Below are 21606 nucleotides of genomic sequence, written 5' to 3'. Positions count from 1 at the left end.
CGGTGCGCACGCGCGCGCGGGGCCCGTCCCCCAGCCGGCCGCCGCTTGGGGCGCGGGGCGCTACCTGGCAGCGCGAGGAGGCGGCCGGGAAGGCGCTGCACGCGCTTCCGCTGCACGGGGGGCGGGCTTCAGAGTCTTCACAGGACCGGCCGCCCTGGGCGCACCTGACGCGCCTGACTGAGAGGACCTCCAAGGCGCAGGGAGAGCAAAACCGTGGAGCGAAGTCGGGACGCGCTGAGTTCACACGCTGTGGCTGGACCAAGTGGAAGTCTGCGGTGGTTAATAACTCAGACAACCAAACCAAAACCCGGAGGTTCGCCCCCAAAGCAACCTAAACTTTGCTTCACGGAGACGGAAACCAAGTGCTGATGAGGATGTGGAGTAACTGAATTCCTCATGCTGCTGGACTATAAAGTACTAAAAAAAAAAAAATAACTTTCGAAAACAATTTGGCACTGTACTATAGAAGCCAAGGCTATGGTTTTTCCAGTGGTCATGTATGGATGTGACAGCTGGACTATAAAGAAAGCTGAGCGCCGAAGAATTGATGCTTTTGAACTGTGGTGTTGGGGAAGACTCTTGAGAGTCCCTTGGACTGCAAGGAGATCCAACCAGTCCATCCTAAAGGAAATCAGTCCTAAATATTCATTGGAAGGACTGATGCTGAAGCTGAAACTCCAATACTTTGGCCACCTGATGCAAAGAGCTTACTCATTTGAAAAGACCCTGATGCTAGGAAAGACTGAAGGCGGAAGAAGGGGATGACAGAGGATGCGGTGATTGGATGGCATCACCGATTCAACGGACATGAGTTTGAGCCAACTCTGGGAGTTGGTGATGGACTGGGAGGCCTGGCTGCTGCAGTCCATGGGATTGCAGAGTCGGACACGACTGAGCGACTGAACTGAGCTGAACTATAGAAGCCAACCCTGTGACCCAGCAGTTCCATGGTTATGTGTACAGCCAAGGGAAATGTGTGCTTACAAGGCACCAACAGTTATCGGAATGTTGACAGATGCATTTGTTTTAATAACCCCAAATGGAAATAACCAAAAAGGCCATCAAAGATAGAATAAGGTAATACATTCACAGTGTTCATATCATGGGATACTTCTCAGCAATGAAAAGAATGACCTACTACAGGCGACAACATGGATAAACTGCAAAAACATAAAGTTGAGCATAAGATGTCAGACAGGAAAGGACATAGGGGTAAGTTCATCTCTATAAAGCACAAAAATAGGAAAAATAATCTGCTGAAAGTTACGATAGTGATTACCTAGGTGAGGAGAGGCTAGTGTATGGGGGAGGGGCTTCTAATGGGCTCTGGTGGTTGATCTTGGTGCTAGTTACACATGATTTGCTGAAAATCTACTAGACTGTACACTTACGCACATATTAATGTATATGAATTATGTGGTGCAGTAATTTAAATTTTTTAGTTTAAAAATTTACAAATTGTTTTAGCTATAATTTCGGTATAGTCTTGTAAACATAGTAATTATTTGCAAGAAATTTAATGTCAGATAACCACCTTATCTGGAGGATTTGGTTAGTATTGTCTGGTAAACTTAAGTAGTATAGACACCCCCTTTAAAAGAAAAAACAAAGCTCATTGAAGAAATGGACAAATGACTTGAATAGACATTTCTTCAAAGAAGATATACAAATGACTAATAATTACAGGGAAAGAGGCTCAATATCACTAATCATTAGGGAAATGCAAATCAAAACCACAACGAGATACTATTTCGCACCCATAGGATGACTATTATAAAACAGACAAAAGTCAGAAAATAACAAATGTTGGCAAGGATGGTGAGAAACCCTGACACACTGCTTTCTGGTAGGAATGTAAAATGGGGCAGCAACTATGGAAAACAGTACGGCAGTCTGTAAAAAAAAAAAAAAATTAAAAGTACTTATAAGAAGGAAGCACATTCTTAACAAATGCTATACTGTGGATGAACCTTGAAGACATGCTGAGTCATAACAGGACAAATACAAATATAATTCCACTCATATAAAGTAACTAAAGTAGTCAAATTCATAGGAACACAAAGTAGAATCATGGTTGCCAGAGGCAGAAGGGAGGTGAGAATGAACCCATAGTATTCAATGGGTACAGTCTTACTCTTGCAAGATGAAGAGTCTTGGGAATGGATACTGATCGTGGTTGTGCAACCATGTGACTATTTCTCGTACCCCTGAACTGTACACTTAAGTACTTTTTACCACATTTTTTTTGAAAGGGGAAAAGAAAAATTCTTAGTGAATCTCAGAGAATAAATCTGAAAATTCAAATTTGAGAGAAACTTCTTTTGAGAAAAACGTCTTCAAGGAGATCCTCCCCAAATCATTATTTTTCTTTTCTACCTCCCACCCTGCTTTGCACTTCCATAGAATTGTTGGACATTCTCAGTGCAGTAAAGTCCACCTTTTGTTTAACTCAAGTCCATACCCAAGGGCACAGCAGAGCTTCTTATACTCCCTTTAGTGAGATGCATGCCTGCGTGTTAAGTCTCTTCAGTTGTGTCCGACTCTTTGTGACCCTATGGACTGTAACCCACGCAGGTCTTCTGTGTCCATGGGATTCTCCAGGCAAGAATACTGGAGTGGGTTGCCATTTCCTCCTCCAGGGGATCTTCCCAACCCAGGGATCGAACCCACGTCTCTTATATATCCTGCTCTGGCAGGTGGGTTCTTTACCATTAGCTCTCCCTGGGAAGCCCTTTCAGTGAGATAAGGAAAGCCTAGGTAAAAGTCCTGCAGTTGTGCTCTAGCGAAAATGGCAATAGAATTAATCTGAAGGGCTTGGAAGGAAATTTTACCTACGGTGACTAGAAATGAGGGGCACAAAATTGTTTTAGGGAAAACATTCTGAAAAGTCATACTTTTAAGTCATTTAATGATTGAATCTAGTACCTTCCCTGACCCAAAGAAAAATGTCTATTGATCTTTGCTAGTCATTTTCCTGCATCTGACTCTAATGAATTAAATACTTTTCAGAGATCACAAATTGTAGATGAATGAAATGAAAACCATCAAAGAAAAATTAGAACACATTCTTAAGAAATCCTTGAGAATTTTACCACTTAGACCACAGGTCTGTAAACACATGTGAATGCATCATGGGCCTCATGAGAAGCTTAGTGGAAGCCACAGTATTGGTCTAAATAGGTAGCATCTAATAGTCAACAAAATCAAATAAATGATACTGGAAAATTTTTAAATGTAATACTTTCTACTCAGACCCCAGAGTGTTATTCCAGGTCTTAAAAGTTGTTTCACAATGGATCTCAATATCCTCACCTGTAATATGGAATAATCTACCTTACAGGATCATTCACTCAAAATAAAAAAAAAATTATTGTGCCAAGTTCTGTGCTGAGCATTGGGTATTCAGTGATGGACAAACATCACTGAATGATGGGTATGATTTGTGCCCTCTTGGAGCTTATAGTCTTGGAAGAGAGACCGACATTATGGCTATATCTCATATGAAGAAAATTAGTCAGTGTAATGGAAATGTATAAAATTTTAAATTGGAGCCAGAGAAGCCTTTCTGACAAAGTGGCATTCAATCTATTATCTGTAAGGTAAATGAGTCAGCTGGGTAAAGTATAGGCAGAAAAAGATATTAAAAAGAGGAATCACCAAGCACGATGGCCCAAAGCGGGAAATAACCTGGTGAGTTTGAGGAATTGAAAGGGAGCCAGTGTGGAGGAGTGGTATAAAACGAAGGGGTATGAAACGAAGGCATGAGGGAGGCAGGGGCCAGATTGTGCAGACCTGGTAGGTCACATAGGCAATTTGGATTACATCAAGAATATTGGGAAGCCTTTGAAGGATGTTTAGTGTGATGGTAAGAAGACCCACTTGGAAGATTACTTTGGCTGCTACGAAAGGATAGAGTAGAGGAAAAATGGACCAGTGGAAGGCTGATCTAGGGGAGAAATGATGGAAGCTTGCTGAGCTGGTAATAGGGTTGATACAGAAAAGTGGATCTATTTGTTTTTAAGTTTGGAGGTAGAATCTCCTGGACTTAGCTATGGAGCAGGAACAGAGGGGACATCAACAGTGACTCACGGGCTTCTTGAATGATCCCCTGAAATTCTGATTTTTTTCCACATGCCAGCAAGCAGTTTTCAAACACCAGCTAGATTGTCCTACAATTCAATACAGTTCTGATACTATCCACCTAGAGATGGTGTCAGATTCTGCAGGTTAGGGGCTCAGTCCTGGAGGACTGCCCTCTTCACCTCCCACCCCCACTTCAGATGCCAGTCACAAGTCCAGGTTATCACCTGTGTTTCTAATCAACCACCACCCTCTCCTTGAGGGCAATTAATTTGCTATTGCGGCTCACAGAATTCAGAAAAATATTTTATTTACTAGATATTGGTTTATTATAAAAAGAATATAGGGACTTCCGGTGGTCCAGTGGTTAAGAATCCACCTGCCAGTGCAGGAGACACAGGTTCAATCCCTGGTCCAGGAAGATCGCACGTGCTGCAGGGCAGCTAAGCCTGTGCACAGCAAATACTGAAGACTGCAAGCCTAGAGCCTGTGTTCCAAAAGAAGAGGAGTCATTGCAATGAGAAACCCGCGAAGTACAACTAGAGAGTAGCCCCTGCTCACCACGACTAAAGAAAGCAGGTGCAGCAACAAACAATTAGCACAACCAAAAATAAAGCAAATAAGTAAAAATGTTTTTAAAAAAAGAGTATAACTCAGACCAGCCAGATAGAAGTAACACATAGGGCCAGCTATGGGGAATGGTTGGGGAACTTTCATGCCTGTCAGAGCCTACTCTCCCAGCATCTCCATGTGGTCACCAGCTCTCCAGGCTGGTCCTTTTGGGATTTATGGAGGCTTCATTACATAGGCATAATTTACTTGATCGTTGGCCATACGTGATTGAACTTAATCTTCAGTCCCCCTTCCTCTCCCAGAGGTCAGGGGCTGGAACTGAGAGTTCCTACCCTCTAATTATTGGGTTTATTCCCCTGGCAACCAGTTCCCATCCTCAGGTGACTTTGGGATTTTCTAAAAGTCACCTCCTAAACATAACAAAAAGCACCTTTAAAGGCTCTTATCCTGTAGGAAATTCCAAAGGTCTTAGGAAGTCTATCCCAGGAGCTAAGAAGGACAAAGACCAAGCATATTTTTTGTATTACAAATCACAATATCACAACATGTTGCTGATAGTGGTCACTACAGACGCTAATGACAACTGCTAACCAGTGTGAGTCAAGGAATAGTCAGTTCACTCTAGATTCCTTTTTGGTTTTTCACAGATTATTTTTGCCTCACATGAGCTAACTATACCATCCATACACTTCTAGATTTAAGGCACTTATTAATAAAGAAATTGTTAGAACATAAAAATCTTTATTCTCCTTCACTGCCCAGGTCTTTCTCATACACACATTTGTTTTTGTTGAAATGGTCTTAATGTACTGAAAGATCTCTGAAAGGGCTGAATTGTTTAGACAACTCTGATTTTTGAGGACTTCACTGATGGTACATAAGAGTGTGATGGTCTTCCTTGTACATCTACTGGAATATTAGTTTAGACATCATGCTAATGATCTGACAGTTAATGCATTCTCAAGAGCTTATTCACATTCAGCATTTTGTCACTCATTCCATTTAAATTCTTCTCAGTATTATCACCAAATAAGTAGAGGAGTATATGATCAACCCTCATTTTATTTTTATTTTATTTTATTTATTTTAATTGGAGGCTACTTTACAATATTGTATTGGTTTTGCCATACATCAACAGGAATCCGCCACGGGTGTACATGTGTTCCCCATCCTGAGCCCCCCTCCCACCTCCCTCCACGTACCATCCCTCTGCCCTAGGTGATGTGCCCTGCAGGTACATTAGGTATAGGAATCCATTTGTTTTAATGGTCAGTTATGAATTCAAGTTCATTGAGTTGTCCATTCCCTCGATTTACAATTATTAAGCCACATACAGCAGTGGGGAAATGTTCTACTTATGGTAACAATCAAATCCTTGCTCACAACAGAATTTTTTTCCTCTCAAGTAGAGTCATTTCCACATTGATCAGAAATTGGGATTTCATGACTGAAGCTGTTTTAAAAATTGAGTTACTATCAACCAGAGGGACAAAGAAATGGATTGGGCAGGCAAAGGGGGCGTTTGGGAATGAACAGAAGATTAAGTCTAAGATGAGATACCGATGGCAGTTTTACACTGATACCTCGTGCAGTGTGGGAGTGTCCCAGATGGCAGTATTTATATTTGAAAGCCACTATGGCAATGGAATGTGCAGAAATACCTCTGAATGAACACATCTCCAGAAATGCCAAAGGCATTGCCAACGATACATCTTTTTTTTCCCCTCTAGTTGCATTTAAGAGTTTTTCTTCATTTTTACTGTTCTATAGCGTCTGAATACGAGTTGTTTTTATTTCACCTACAATATCTGATGAACTACTGCAATAATGTCTTTCTTCAATTCTAGGAAATTCTCAGCCCTATCTCTTCAAATATTGCCTCTAACCTATTTTATTTTCTTCAACTGGAGCTCCTATTGCATGAAGTCAACCCTCTCTTATATTTTTCATATCTTTTGTGTTTAGGGCTTCATTATGCGTGATGGATGATCTCTCAGTTTGCTAATCTCTCCAATTACAGTTTAAATGTGTGCAATGAGTTTGTAATTACAGTGACTATGTTTAAAAAAAATTTAGATGTCCACTGCTATGTTAAAATCTCTGTTTTCTTTCCCTGTAGTCAAATTATTTTATTCCTTATGCTTCTGAATCTTTTTTGCATTGCTGTAATTATTTTGAACACAATTAATTAGTCCCTTTTAGATTGTTCCATTATTTCTAATTCTCTTTTTTGTTTCCCTTGATGACTTTGTCTTATTATATGTCTTTGTGTGATTTGTAGTTTAGGAATGTGAACTCATCTTCACTGAGGCTGTGTTTTCTATATGACTGGGGCTGAGCCCCTGCACAGTGATTTAATATCTGCGTTTGATGTTTGCTTTTTCCAAAGTCAGAGTTTTAAAATATTCATGGACCTGGGACTAGCATTTATGTTAAATTCACAGCTGTAATTACCACATAGTAAAGAGACCATACCCACACATGGTATAAATTTGGGGTTTGACTCTTGAGAAATGTCTTGCCTATTCAGAACCCTAGAGGATGACAAGCTTCCTTGCTGCTTCTCTGAAATTTCACTTGATCTAATTTTTCTAGTTCTCTTTTCACAGCTTGGTGGCTCTTTTAGCAGCTTGTCTTTATGTAAGTGTCTCACTTCCAACTCTGTCTTTCACCAAGACCAAGACATATCTTCAATTCTTTGGAGTCATTAAAACCTCTGTTTTGAGACTCAGGAATGGCACTGTCCTGGATCGTTCCTTTTCTTTCTCTTGATTTAGGCTATGTGTTCTTGAGTGTGTGTGTGTTTATAGTTTATCTAGCTGTGTCTGTTCATCTAAGCTTGTCAAGTTTATGTATACCCAGTGGGAGGGTTGAGATCAGCTCAGTCAGCTTTGTTACAGGAACAGGAAATCTTGCTCTGTTTTTCATATCACATTGATTCTGATCTGAGCCCTCACTTGTTAGGGTTGTAAGATATCCAGTGTCGTGGGTGGTGGTTTAGTCACTAAGTCGTTCCAACTCTTGCAACTCCATGGACTATAGCCTGCTAGTCTCCTCTGTCCATGGGATTTCCCAGGCAAGAATACTGGAGTGGTTGCCATTTCCTTCTGCAGGGGATCTTTCCTACTCAGGGATTGCATCTGTGTCTCTTGTGTCTCCTATATTGGCCAGAGGATTCTTTACAACTGCACCACCTGGGGATACCCTAAAATATCTAATATCAGTATTTAAATTATGAGCTCCTTCCCCTTTCCACAGTACCGCAAGACTTGTCAGAGGCTTGCACAGTTTGCAAAACCTGGGGAAACACCTCTGACACAGTCAACTGTAGTAATCACTGAGGTGTGCGTTGCCCAAGGTCATTAAGTCTGTTTGAATAAATCTACATCCTTTATAACAGGTTTGGTCATAAGTACCTTTTTAGGTTCCAGAAAAACATCTACTTCTGCCTTATTGACTACGCCAGAGCCTTTAACTGTGTGGATCACAACAAACTGTGGAAAATTCTTCAAGAGATGGGAATACCAAACCACCTGACCTGCCTCCTGAGAAATGTGTATGCAGGTCAAGAAGCAACAGTTAGAACCAGACATGGAACAATGGACTGGTTCCAAATTGGTAAAGTACTACATCAAGGCTGTATATTGTCACCCTGTTTATTTAACTTATATGCAGAGTACATCATGTGAAATGCCCAGCTGGATGAAGCACAAGCTGGAATCAAGATTGCTGGGAGAAATATCAATAACCTCAGATATGCAGAAAGCAAAGAGGAACTAAAGATCCTCTTGATGAAAGGGAAAGAAGAGAGTGAAAAAGTTGGCTTAAAGTTCACCATTCAAATAATGAAGATCATGGCATCTGGTCCTATCACTTCATGGCAAATAGATGGGGAAACAATGGAAACAGTGACAGACTTTATTTTCTTGGACTCCAAAATCACTGCAGATGGTGACTGCAGCTGTGAAATTAAAAGACACTTGCTTCTAGGAAGAAAAACTATTACCAACCTAGACAGCATATTAAAAAGCAGAGACATTACTTTGCTGACAAAGGTCCGTCTAGTCAAAGCTATGGTTTTTCCAGTAGTCATGTATGGATGTGAGAGTTGGATCATAAAGAAAGCTGAGCTATGAAGAACTGATGCTTTTGAACTGTGGTGTTGGAAAAGACTCTTGAGAGTCCCTTGGACTGCAAGGAGATCAAACCAGCCAATCCTAAGGGAAATCAGTCCTGAATATTCACTGGAAGGACTGATGCTGAAGCTGAAGCTCCAAAACTTTGGCCACCTGATGTGAAGAACTGACTCACTAGAAAAGACCTTGATGCTGGGAAAGATTGAAGGCAGGAGGAAAAGGGGACAGCAGAGAATAAGATGGTTGGATGGCATCACCAACTCTATGGACGTGGGTTTGAGCAAGCTCTGGGAGTTGGTGATGGACTTGGATGCCTGGCGTGCTGCAGTCCATGGGGTCCCAAAGAGACAGACACGACTGAGTGACTGAACTGAACTGAACTCAGTCTCAAACTCCCAGTCCTTCCCTCCTCACCACCCCCACTCCCTTGGCAACCACCAGCCTGTTCCCTATGTCTATGAGTTTGTTTCTGTTATTGTAGACATGTTCATTTGTGTCATGTTTTAGATTCCACATATAAGTGGTATCATGTGGTGTTTGTCTTTCTCTGACTTACTTTCCTTAGTGTAAAAATCTCTAGGTCTATCCATGTTGCTGCAAATGGCATTATTTCATTTTTTATGGCTGAGTAATATTTCATTTGTCTTTTTTGTCTTTTTATACAGTTGGATAAATCTAATTATAAATCAAACTGTACATTTAAAAAAACCTACCTCTGTTTCATCGACTACACTGAAGCCTTTTTCTGTGTGGATCATAATAAACTGTGGAAAGCTCTTAAAGTGATGATAACACCAGACCATCTTACCTGTTTCCTGAGAAACCTGGATGCGGGCCAAGAAGCAACAGTGAGAGCCCTGTATGGAACAACTGATTGGTTCAAGGTTGAGAACGGAGGACAATAGAGCTGTCTGCTGTCTCCCTGTTTGTTTAATGTATACGCTGAGCACATCATGAGAAACGCTGGGCCAGATGCATTACAAGCTGGAATCAAGATAGGTGGGCAGAAAGCGAAGAGGAACTAAAGAGCCTCTTGATGACAGTGAAGGAGGAGAGTGAAAGAGCCAGCTTAAAACTAAATATTAAAAAAAAATAAGGTCATGGCATCTGGCTCCATGGTGCTTGTATGTGCTCTGCGTGCTCAGTTGTGTCTGACTCTTTGCAACCCTATGGACTCCCCATCTATGTGATAGAAGGGGGAAATGGTGGAAGCGGTGACAGATTTCCTCTTCTTGGGCTCTAAAATCACTGCTTATGGTGACTGCAGTCATGAAATCAGAGGACGATTGCTTCTCAGCAGGAAAGCTAAGATAAACCTAGACATCGTGTTGAAAAGCAGACATTACTCTGCCGACAGAGGTCTGTATAGTCAAGGCTATGGTCTTGCCGGTGGTAATGTACATTTGTGAGAGCTGAACCGTGAAGAAGTCAGAGCTCCAAAGAATTGATGCCTTTGAACTGTGGTGCTGGAGAAGACTCCTGAGAGTCCCTGAGACAGCAAGGAGATGAACCAGTCAATCTTAAGGGAAATCAACCCTAAATACCCATTGGGAGGACTGATGAGGAAGCTGAAGCTCCAGTATTTTGGTCACCTGATGGAACAAACGACTCATTGGAAAGGTCTGTGATGCTGGGAAAGATGGAGGGCAGAAAGAGAAGAGGGCGTCATAGGATGAAATGGCTGGATGGTGTCCCCGATGCAATGGACATGAACTTGGGCAAATTTTGAGGAACAGGGAGGTCTGGCGTGCTGCAGTCCACGTAGTCACAGAAAGTCGGACATGACTGTGTGACTGAACAACAACAATGTTCCATTGTGTATATATACCACATCTTTATCCATTCATCTTTCAATAAACTTTTAGGTTGTTTCCATGTTTTGGCTGTCGTGAATAGTGTTATGAACATAGGGGTCAATATATCTTTTCTTTCAGGATGATGTCTGTGTTTATTAAAAATGCAAATTCCAGGGCTCAGCCTTTACCCACTAAGTCAGAATCTCAGGCCAGGACCAGGGAAACTGTTAACAGTTCCTAGGTAATTCTTAAAGAAAGTGTGAATAACACTGGAGATGGGAAAGTCTGGCTTTATTTCCCAGCACATGCTTATGGGCTCATCACATTGTATGTGTCTTATTAACTATGTTAATAGTTATTAGAGCTGAGAATGTTTTATGAAATATATAGGCTCTTCTATCCATGTAAGAAGCACATATGAAGCAAACAAAGGGTTACAATTCTGTGAAAAAAATAAAACATACCTGGGATATGAAAATTTTAAATACTCCCTATACCATTAGAACACAAACTTTCTATGGAATTGTTGCTTGGCAAGAGAGGAGGTCAGGATTGTTTTTTTTTCCCCTATGGCCTGAGTATACATTTTTGCTTATGTTGCCTGTGCCATGCTGCCTGCCTATTTTATTTATTTATTTATTGGTTTTAATTTTTAAAATTAATTTATTTTTAGTTGGAAGATAATTGCTTTACAATATTTATTGGTTTCTGCCATATATCAGCGTGAATCAGCCATAGGTATACGTGTGTCCCCTCCTCTTGAAACTCCTCCCACCTCCTACCCCTTCCCATCCCTCCCTGTGTCATACAGGAAATTTCCCCTGGCTATCTAATTTTCCATATGGTATATGTATGTTTCAATGCTACTCTTTCAGTCTGTCCCACCCTCTCCTCCCTCCCCTGTGTCCACAAGTCTTTTCTCTATGTCTGTGTCTCCATTGCCTCCCTGCAGTATCTTTTTGACTACTTTTTATCTTTACAGTTTTATCTGAGTATATGCCCAGGAATGGAATTTCTGGATCATATGGCAACTCTGTTTTTACCTTTTTGAGGGAACTCCATAATGTTTTCCATAATGACTGCACCAATTTGCATTCCCACAACAGTATTCGAGGGTTCCCTTTTCTCCGCGCTCTCTCTAACATTTGTTATCTGTAGACTTTTTAACAATGGCCATTCTGACTAGTGTGAGGTGGTACCTCACTGTAGTTTTGACTTTGTTGTTGCTGTTGTTCAGTCGCTAAGTTGTGTTTGTAATCATCGATGATGAGCATGTTTTCATGTGTTTGTTGGGCTCTGTATGTCTTCTGTGAAGAAATGTCTACTTACTGACCAGCTACTTTTAATTATAGTGAAAGATCAAATCTGAAGGACTAAGCTTGGTGATGTTGATTACTAAAGGCTGAAATCATCTAATGAAGTAAGAAGAGCAGTCTCTATAAATGACAACATTAAATTTAAAAAATGGACTCTTATCCATGTTGAATGCCATCTTGGATGTAGAATTGTCAAAAGAATCTTTTTTATTTTCCCAATTTCTTACATCTTTTAGAATTCAATTTTTCATATATTTAAGACAGATTTGCTTAAGTATGTTTCTATTATTTTTAACTGGTTAAGAAATATCAAAGGCTGAATTTGCTTTCTCCTTGACTTTTGTATTGTACCATGTGTAACTCTTTCATAACTCATCAAATTCTACCTTTGTACTATTATTAAATGTGTGCATATTTCATTTCTTCTAATTAAAAAATTTTATTCAAAAGTTTCTACTTCTAAAATAGTAATGATGCTACTCTGTCTTCTCTTAGATTGTAGGGAAAAATTTATCATACTCTTGAAATTTCCTCTCAGAACTTTTAGACAGATTAAAAATCACAATAATTAGAGCAGATTATAAACAAACATTTTAAATTAAAATATGTGATACTTATTGCTGAGATAAAGAAGACTTAACTAGAGAGATATATTATGTGTGTGATTGGAGTCGTATATTATGTTTTGTCAGTTCTCTCCAAAAATGTGTAAAACTCATTTATAAAAAGGCAAACAGCACAAGTAGATTTATGTATTGATAAACAGTCACAGGAATGCTTTCATCTCATATTTTGTAACTTGATATGGAGACTGTCTATTCTTAAATTATAAGGATTTTTAATAATACACTTTATTTTTTTTTCTTGATGATGTAACGTTAGGGTCCTAGGGTATTAATTGGATGGTGTTAATATGGATATTGTCTATGAGGGACTCTGATTTTTTGCTGGAGGTTAGAAAAGCATTGCTGAGATGTAATCGGAGAACTAGACTTGGGTGAGGAGGCTCCCTTGTCTGTACTTGTTTTCCTTGTTTGTCCACAGCCAGGTGCAGGGCCTGGCTACCCAGCACCATCTGTGCTTGGGGTGTGCTCAGCACTTCCTTTTGAAAGGTGGCAGGATCTTGGGGTAGTGGAAGTAGTTCTGGGGGAATCACAACACTTGGGTTCTAATTAGGCCACTTTTAATCTCAAATTATGAGATCAGGGTTTCTTCTTTCTAATTTATTTTTCATTGAAGTATAGTTTAAAAACAGAGTCACTGTATTGCACACCTGAAACATTGTAAATGTATTTAACATGGGCAAAATACTTTAATGGGCACTTCACAAGGAAACGTGTATGAATGAGCAATAAATGCATGAAAATGCGCTCAACATGATTAGTCATCAGGGAAAAGAAAATTAATACAACACTGGGATACCACCACACTTTTTTTTTTTTTTTTACTTTATTTTACTTTACAATACTGTATTGGTTTTGCCATACATCAACATGAATCCGCCACGGGTGTACACGTGTTCCCAAACCACCACACTTCTAAGCATGTGTTAGTTGCTCAGTCTGTTCAACTCTGCGACCCTGTGACCTGTAGCCCATCAGGCTCCTCTGCCCAAGGAATTCTCCAGGCAAGAGTACTGGAGTGGGTCGCCATTTCCTTCTCCAGGGGATCTTCCCGACCCAGGGATCGAACCTCAGTCTCCTGCATGCAGATGAATCTTTACCGTATAAGCCGCCAGGGAAGCCCACTCACACTTCTAGAATGGCTACAATTAATGACTGACAACACCAAATACTTACAGAGATGTGGAACAACTGGAACTCTAGTTCAACCACTTTGGGAAAGTGTTTGACAATTTCTTGTACAATTAAAGAAATGTCCTCTCTATGACTTAGTAATTTACTTCCAGGTGAATTCCTAGTCCTAACCCAAAAGAAAGGAAACATTACGTGTATGAGTTGTACAAGAATGTTCAAAACCACTTTATTTGTACTATCAAGGGCTTCCTTGGTGGCTCAAATGGTGAAGTCTACCAGCAAAGCAAGAGAGCAGGTTCAATCCCTGGGTTGAAAAGATCCCTTGGAGAAAAGAAAGGCAACCCACTCCAGGATTCTTGCCTAGAGAATTCCACAGAGTAAGGAGCCTGGGGGGCTACAGTCCATGGGGTCACAAACAGTCAGACATGACTGAGCAACTGACTTTCGAAGGGAAAACAATTCAAGTAGCCACTAACAAATGAATAGTTACTAAACTATATTCATAAAATGAAACACTACTCATAATTAAAAGGAATAAAATAATAATACACAGAACAACATGAATGAGTCTCAAAAATTTTATGATGAACAAAAGTCTAGCACACCAGAATAGGTGCTTTATAATTTCATTTAAGTTCTAAAGCGGGGAAATCTAATCTTAGATGAAAAAAGTCAGAACAGGGAGTGGTTCCCTCTGGAAACATGTCTTGACAAGGAAAAAGCACAGAGAATGTTCTAAAGTGAGAAACATAATCTGTACTTTGATATGGGTACTTGTTGCACAATTGTGTACATGCACCAAAGCTCATTGAATTGTACACTTAAGACTGTTTCATTGAATGTAAATTATACTTCAGTAAAAAAAATTAGAAAAGCAATGTTGTGCTTCATTTCTGGGAGACACCACTTTAGTAATATGACCGGTGAAATATAACACTGAGGAGCAACCTGAGTAGTAAATACTCTCTGAAGATGCCTCCAAATAATTCTGCCCATCCCTGTACATCATGCACATCCTTCCCTCAGGCAGGAGAGCTTACATCTCCTCCTCTTGAGTCTGACTTGGGCCTGGAGATGCTTTGTCCAGGGGAACGCAGAGAAGTGACGTTCGGGGTCTCTGAGCGCAGGCACGAGTAAGCCCCGCTCCCTTTCCTCCTTATCTCTGAGACTCAGTAGCCATGCTGCAGTGAAATGCCTGAGTCAAGTGAGGGTTCCCATGGCCGAGAATGAAGGCCTCTGCGGCCCTGTTGAGCTCCCACGTGACAGCTGAGGGCCAGCTTAGACATGGACCCCCAGACTGAGTCTCACCAGCCTTCTCAGTGGCACGTAGAGGAGACAGGAGCCGCCCATGGAGCCGGCCCAGGTCGCAGAATCACAAGCAAAGAAATAGTTATTGTTTTAAGTTACTAAATTTGGGGGCTGTGTATTACACAGCATTTGATAGTTAAAACAGCTGGAATTAATACTGAAATATGAAGAAAAATACCATCTATATGCTACAAATGTGGAGGAATTTCTCTCAGTATATGTGGGATCAGATTAAAGGAAGACATGTAGGGCTTCTCATAATTCCTTTCCTGAGGAATGAATTTCTAGGAGCAGAGGAAATTCTGGCAACATGAAATTCCTGCCGGAGAAAGTACATCGACATGAACGGGCAAGAGAGAAAGCAGGAGGGCGGTGGAAACAGCCATAGTCTTCTTACAAGGTACCTAAGAGTACGGTGACAGTGAGGGCCATTCTGGGAAGATCCAGACAGAAATGGGGAACATGTTCTTGGAAGCTGGAGAAAGGGTGATTCTTGTTATCAGGTATCAGAGAACTTGGCTGAGTGATGTTCTCGTTCTAGAGTTTTGTCCCGGTGTCCACTTTCCACTTGGTCCTGTACCTCTAGCCTCTGCCTCTCATGCACCTTTCAGGTCGCTGCCAGGAAGACCTTTCCAAACTGAACTGTAAGACTTTCCGCTTCAGAGTCTGGAGCAACTCTTTCCGGCACATAATTGTCAAATCTTAGCATGACATTGACCTGGTCTTGTGCTCTTGTCTCCTCTCTCTCCGAATCCCTCCATGTCTTCCAGGTTGCCCTGCTGTTTGGAATAAGTTCCCAGAATACATCATGTTATCTGATGTCTCTGTGATGTTGATCTGATGTTTTTTCTCCTAGAATTCTCTTCCCTCCCTTCCTTGCCTTACTAACTCTTCTTATGCTAAGAATTAATTTAAACACCACCACCCTTAGGAAGTCCTCCCTTATCGTCCCACATTGAATTAAGTATCTTTACTTAATTCTAGTTCTTCTAGAATCCTCTTCTAGTATCATGATACATTTAATATCGTCCTAGTTCTTAATCTGCTATGTAAATTTTGGTTTGCTTTAGAGCGCCTACAATGTATCAGGCCCCATGCTAAATCTAACTGGTAAAGGGGTGATTAATAAAGACAGTTCTTGCTCGTATATAGCTCGTAGCCTGAAGAGAAAACAGCAACTCTAAGTGCTACAAAAGAGACGTCACAGGAAGACCCATGGGATTAGGAATCTTTAGGGTCAGACATTTCTGCCTACTGCATTTTCATGAGTTCTATGATGCAAAGTTCTTTATTTCATGAGGCAGCAGATGAAATTTTATTATTGTTTTTTGATTAAAAAAATTTAAAGCATGCATTTAAAAACTTATTTATTTGGCTGCTCCAGGTCTTTGTTGCAGCATGTGGAATCTTAGCTCCCTGACCAGGAATGGAACTTGTGTCCCCTGCAATGGAAACACAGGATCTTAACCGCTAGACTGCAGAGAAGTCCCTTAAATTTTCAGAGTGTATAATGTATTTTTTTCTTTTGTTTATCTGAATAATCTCTCTAAAATTTTTATTCATTGTTCCTACATATGGTCTGGAGGTACTCAGGATAAGCTCACTCTTTCTTCTGTATGTTAGCTCTTCAAGTATTTTAAGATAAGTAAGTTATATGGCCCTGTGTATATCCTGTTTGGAGGGAATGATGCTGAAGCTGAAACTCCAGTACTTTGGCCACCTCATGCGAAGAGTTGACTCATTGGAAAAGACTCTGATGCTGGGAGGGATTGGGGGCAGGAGAAGAAGGGGATGACAGAGGATGAGATGGCTGGATGGCATCACTGACTCGATGGACATGAGTCTGAGTGAACTCCGGAAGTTGGTGATGGACAGGGAGGCCTGGGGTGCTGCGATTCATGGGGTCACAAAGAGGTGGACATGACTGAGCGACTGAACTGAACTGAACTGGACTGATAACCTGTTTTGGGCAGAAATGGGTGGAGTGGAGTGGAGTAGTGTGATTAAATATCCCCATTCCTTCAAAGTAAGAAGGAAAAAGCATTTGTTTAAGAGGTAGTATTTGATGACCAGTTAAAGGTGGTGGGTTGAACGCAGGCCCTCATCTTTGCTGCCTCTCCAAATCCCACTCAAATGACCATAAAGGACTTTTTAAAAAGACATAAATCTCTCCCATTCAAACAGAATGATGGAGGTACAGCAGGAAAAGATTTTGGAAGCTGGAGAGTAGATGGACGGATGAGTAACCCTCACTTGTCATAATCATCTTTTATGGAAAGCAGAACTGTGAACAAGCAGTGGACGAAATCTAGATGGGAGCCATCTTGAGAGTCCTTCTCAGAGGCTCAGGAACTGGTGATACCAAGTACATTATGCACACCTTTTTCTCCCATGTTTTGACATCTGGGGCCTTACTTCATGAGGAGACTGCACCTCCCAGAACCAGCCAATTCCTGGAGATGATAAAGATCCCTTTTGATGTGCCTTTCACCTGGAAACCAAGCAATCCTGAGCCCACATCACCCCCACCTCTTCTATATCCCAGGGCTAGGTACCGGGCGGCTAGGGACAGCCCCGATGCCACAGAGCTGAAATTAATCAAGCTGCCCTGTCCTCAGCCGGCTCACCCTGCCCCACCACGCCTCCCGTGAAAACCACAATAAAGGTTCTTGCCCCCAGCTCCCCATTCCCCTCATTCCCCTCCAATCCTGGAGCTTCCCCATGTGGTTCTAAGGCATATGGCCTGCTCCTCCTCTCAGGACAAGTGAATCACAGGCTGTCTTTTCCATGGCCATTTTTTCCTAAGCTGTTGGCCTCACAGTATATGGATAAGTATAAAACCTAAATTTTAAAGTGAAAAAGAAGGTAAAGCAGGAGGATTTGGGGAGTTTATATAAGAGGCAGTTAGACACTCCAGTTGTCCTTGGCTGTTCCCCCACCCCCTTACCTGCCACCACACATGGCTGCTCAACCCCTCTCCCCTCCTCAGCAGAAACTTTGCTTTCTAACAAAAGTGAACCAGAGCGAGCACTAGGCCCTGGAGTGAGGCCACTACACCAAAAACAAGAGTAGCAAGTGCAAGTCTAGTAGTGAAGAGAGAAACCATAGATTCATTCCACTCCAAGATTAGAAGCAAACAGACTGAGAGCCTCCAAGCAAAACATAGGACACACGTTCTCTGCAACTCTAAGATGCCCAAAGACAGTCCTAAACATCCTGTTAATTGGGGATCTTTCCTAATTCCCCTCAGCCGGATCACTCTGTAGTGAAGCCCACCAGTCAATATGTCCTGCCCATGCACAAAGAGCTTCAACTTGGACTTGAACGCTTTCACCCTTAGATGAAATGAACAGACAAGGATTCCAAACAGAAAAGTCTGCAACACCAATGATAGAGACGGAATAAAAATTTAAGCTAGAATTTATAGAAAACAGAAACTAAGAGAGAGGAAAAGTTATAAAAAACCTCAACTCGATCTACAGAAATATAAGGAAAAAATAATACATTCATGAAATGACCAGATGAGTACAAAAAGGTTTATGAGAACAAAGAAAGAATTCCTGGAAATTCTCTAGGTCTCTCCATGTTGCTGCAAATGGCAGTACTCATTCTTTTTAGGGCTGAGTAGTGTTCCATCGTGTATATATACACGTATGTACCGCATCTTCGTCCATTCCACTGTTGACGGACACTTAGGTTGTTTCTGTGTCTTGGCTGTTGTAGATAGTGCTGCTATGAACACAGGGGAGCAGGCACCTTTTTGAAGGGTAGGATCCTCCTTGTGGGGCACTAGACTCTCTAGCTGTAGCACAGGCTCAGCTGCTTCTCAGCAGGTGGGATCTTCCTGGACCAGGGATCGAGCCTGTGTCCCCTGCATTGCAAGATGGATTCTCAACCACTGGACCACCAGGGAAGTCTCTATTTTTAGTTTTTTTGATGAACCTACATACTGTTTTCCATAGTGGCTGCACCAATTTATATCCCCACCAGCAGTGTAGGAGGGTTCCCTTTTCTCCACACCTTCTCCAACATTTGTTAGTTGTAGAATTTTTATGATGTCCATACTGATGGGTATGAACTCTTTATAGTTTTGATTTGCATTTCTCTAATAATTAGTGGCATTGAGCATTTTTTCCTGTGCCTTTTGGTTATCAGTGTGTCTTTGGAAAAATGTCTATTTAGATCTTCTTCCTATTTTTTCCCCCCAAATGGGTTGTTTGTTATTTTGTTATGGCGTCATATGAGCTGTTTGTATAATTTGGAGATTAAGCTCTTGTCAGTAGCATCATTTGAAAATATTTTCTCCCAGTGGACTGGGATATTTTCTTTTTGTTTTGCTTATGGGGTTCCCATAAGCAAAAAGGTGGTGCAGTGGTAAAGAATCTGCTTGTAATGCAGGAGACACAAGAGATGTGGGTTCGATCCCTGGATCAGGAAGATCCCCTGGAGTAGGAAATACTGCTCCAGTATTCTTGCCTAGAAAATTCCAAGAACAGAGGAGCCTGGTGAGCTACAGTCTGTGGGCCCACAAAGAGTTGGACACAACTGAGCACATGATTTCCTTTGCTGTACAAAAGCTTGTAAGTTTGATTAGGTCCCATTTGTTTTTAAGTCTAAACATTTTTAGACATTACAAGGTCTGGAAAAGTTATCTTCTATAGGATTTCTTTGGAAGGAATGATGCTAAAGCTGAAACTCCAGTACTTTGGCCACCTCATGCGAAGAGTTGACTCATTGAAAAAGACTCTGATGCTGGGAGGGATTGAGGGCAGGAGGAGAAGGGGACAACAGAGGATGAGATGGCTGGATGGCATCACTGACTCAATGGACGTGAGTCTGAGTGAACTCCGGGAGTTGGTGATGGACAGGGAGGCCTGGCCTGCTGCGATTCATGGGGTCGCAGAGTCGGACACGACTGAGTGACTGAACTGAACTGAACTGAACTGAACTGATACACATTTGTTCAGGAAGCTGATGGAGACGATGCTTTATTAAAATGAAAGAGTCAGCAAAAAAAGGGGCGCATGCAGGGGCACATGCAGAAAATTACATTAAATTTTCTTTGTAAACTAAAGCAACAGAGATTATCATGACTACAATTTTTTAATTAATTAATTTTGGCTGCGGTGGGTCTTTATCGCTTTTCCGTGGGCTTTCTCTCGATGTGGTGAGTGGAGGCTCCTCTTTGTTGGGTGTGCGGGCTTCAGTAGTTGTGGCTGGTGGGCTCTAGAGTCCAGGCTCGGTAGTTGTGGCACACAAGGATGTGTTGCTCCCGGACATGTGAGATCTTCCTGGAGGAGGGATTGCACCCATGTCCGCAGCATTGGTCAATATAATGTCCGCTGCTTGACACATAATATAAGATCAATAAGTATAATATGTTTTTTGATATCTGCTGCTTGACACATGATGTAAGATCAACTCATGTCTGCTGCTTGACACATAAGATCAATAAATAAAGATTCCTTTCTTCTATACCTCTAAATCAAAGTACCTAAAAACTGTCCTCATATCAAAATACATTAAAAGCCTCTATTAAAAGCATTAGTAATTTCCTGTCAATAGAATAACTGGGTTAACAAATACAAAAATTTGAAAAGAAAAGAGAATAGTGATATGCTTTGTTTTTTGGATCTATCAATAAATATTCCTTGAGAGAATTATCATAATATAAAGTAATATTTTGATACTGAAAAATTATAGTTCTGTACCTACAAAATGAAAATCAAATAACTTACAATTGACTTAAATTGTTTCATGTTTTCCCAAACCAACATGATGGTTACCAAATCAAAGGGGAAATCATGCCAGTTAATCATAGCATAAGCTTTTGTCCTAATATGGTAGAAACAATTTTAAAGTTCTTACTGCATGACATTTTAGGGTGTGTATTTTCTCAGAGGACGATTAGTGACATATCATGTGCCTGGTTTTTTTTTTAACCAAGTTGCTACCCAGGCTTTGTTTGGAGCCCTGAAAAGTCCAGGTTTCTGACATTATAATTAAGTAATGATGTGATCTGACTTGGATTTGTATATGGAATAATCACATGTCATCTCATAGTTAGTTTGAATTTTGTGTTTTAGGAATGAATTTGCGTGGAAAAGAAGAGCTTTCTAGAAATTTTGTTTTAAATGGCTTGGGGAATTTCATTAACATCCTCAATCAATATAGTATTACTTGTTCACCAACCTGGTATCAAATGTCAATACCACATACCAAGGCAGGTCACCTGTGGAAAAAAACTGAGAGAATCTTAGAAGGTTCCTAATGTCAGCCCACTCTCATCTGCAATTTACAATTCATAATTTCACATTTTCACATTTCCTGAATATCAATATTACATAGCTTCTTAAAATGCAGGTAGTGAAAAAGGCAAATGATGTTGGCAGAATGAGGCCTTGACTCAGCTTTAGGCTCACAATCTATTTCTTTCTGTGTCATTGGAATCCAGTTAATATAATGTGGAAACAGTACTGCTTCGATCGCCTGAGAACACTTTCCCCGCTTCCCCAATCCTCTGTTATAGTCTTTTCTTCCACAGGTTTATTGTTTGAATTTTACCCGTATTTGTGTGATTCTTTTATTTCATTATTCTCACCCCCTAGACTGTAAGTTCCCTAAAGAGAAGCACCTCATC

At 40.9% G+C, this 21606-nt stretch overlaps 1 long non-coding RNA gene across 1 annotated transcript; it reads left to right on the top strand.

Moving 5' to 3' along the window:
* The first annotated feature begins 32 nt into the window (after nucleotides 1–32).
* Nucleotides 33–20557, top strand: LOC132658226 (uncharacterized). The gene is made up of 2 exons (XR_009597532.1): nucleotides 33–1212; nucleotides 9455–20557. It is a non-coding gene; the product is annotated as an uncharacterized LOC132658226 (long non-coding RNA).
* Nucleotides 20558–21606: the final 1049 nt, after the last annotated feature.

The sequence above is a fragment of the Ovis aries genome, chromosome 20 (genome assembly GCF_016772045.2).
Source record: "Ovis aries strain OAR_USU_Benz2616 breed Rambouillet chromosome 20, ARS-UI_Ramb_v3.0, whole genome shotgun sequence".
In the NCBI taxonomy this organism is placed as follows: Eukaryota; Metazoa; Chordata; class Mammalia; order Artiodactyla; family Bovidae; genus Ovis; species Ovis aries.
The sequence above is the reverse complement of the archived record's forward strand: the minus strand, read 5'-3'. Positions and strand labels throughout refer to the sequence as shown.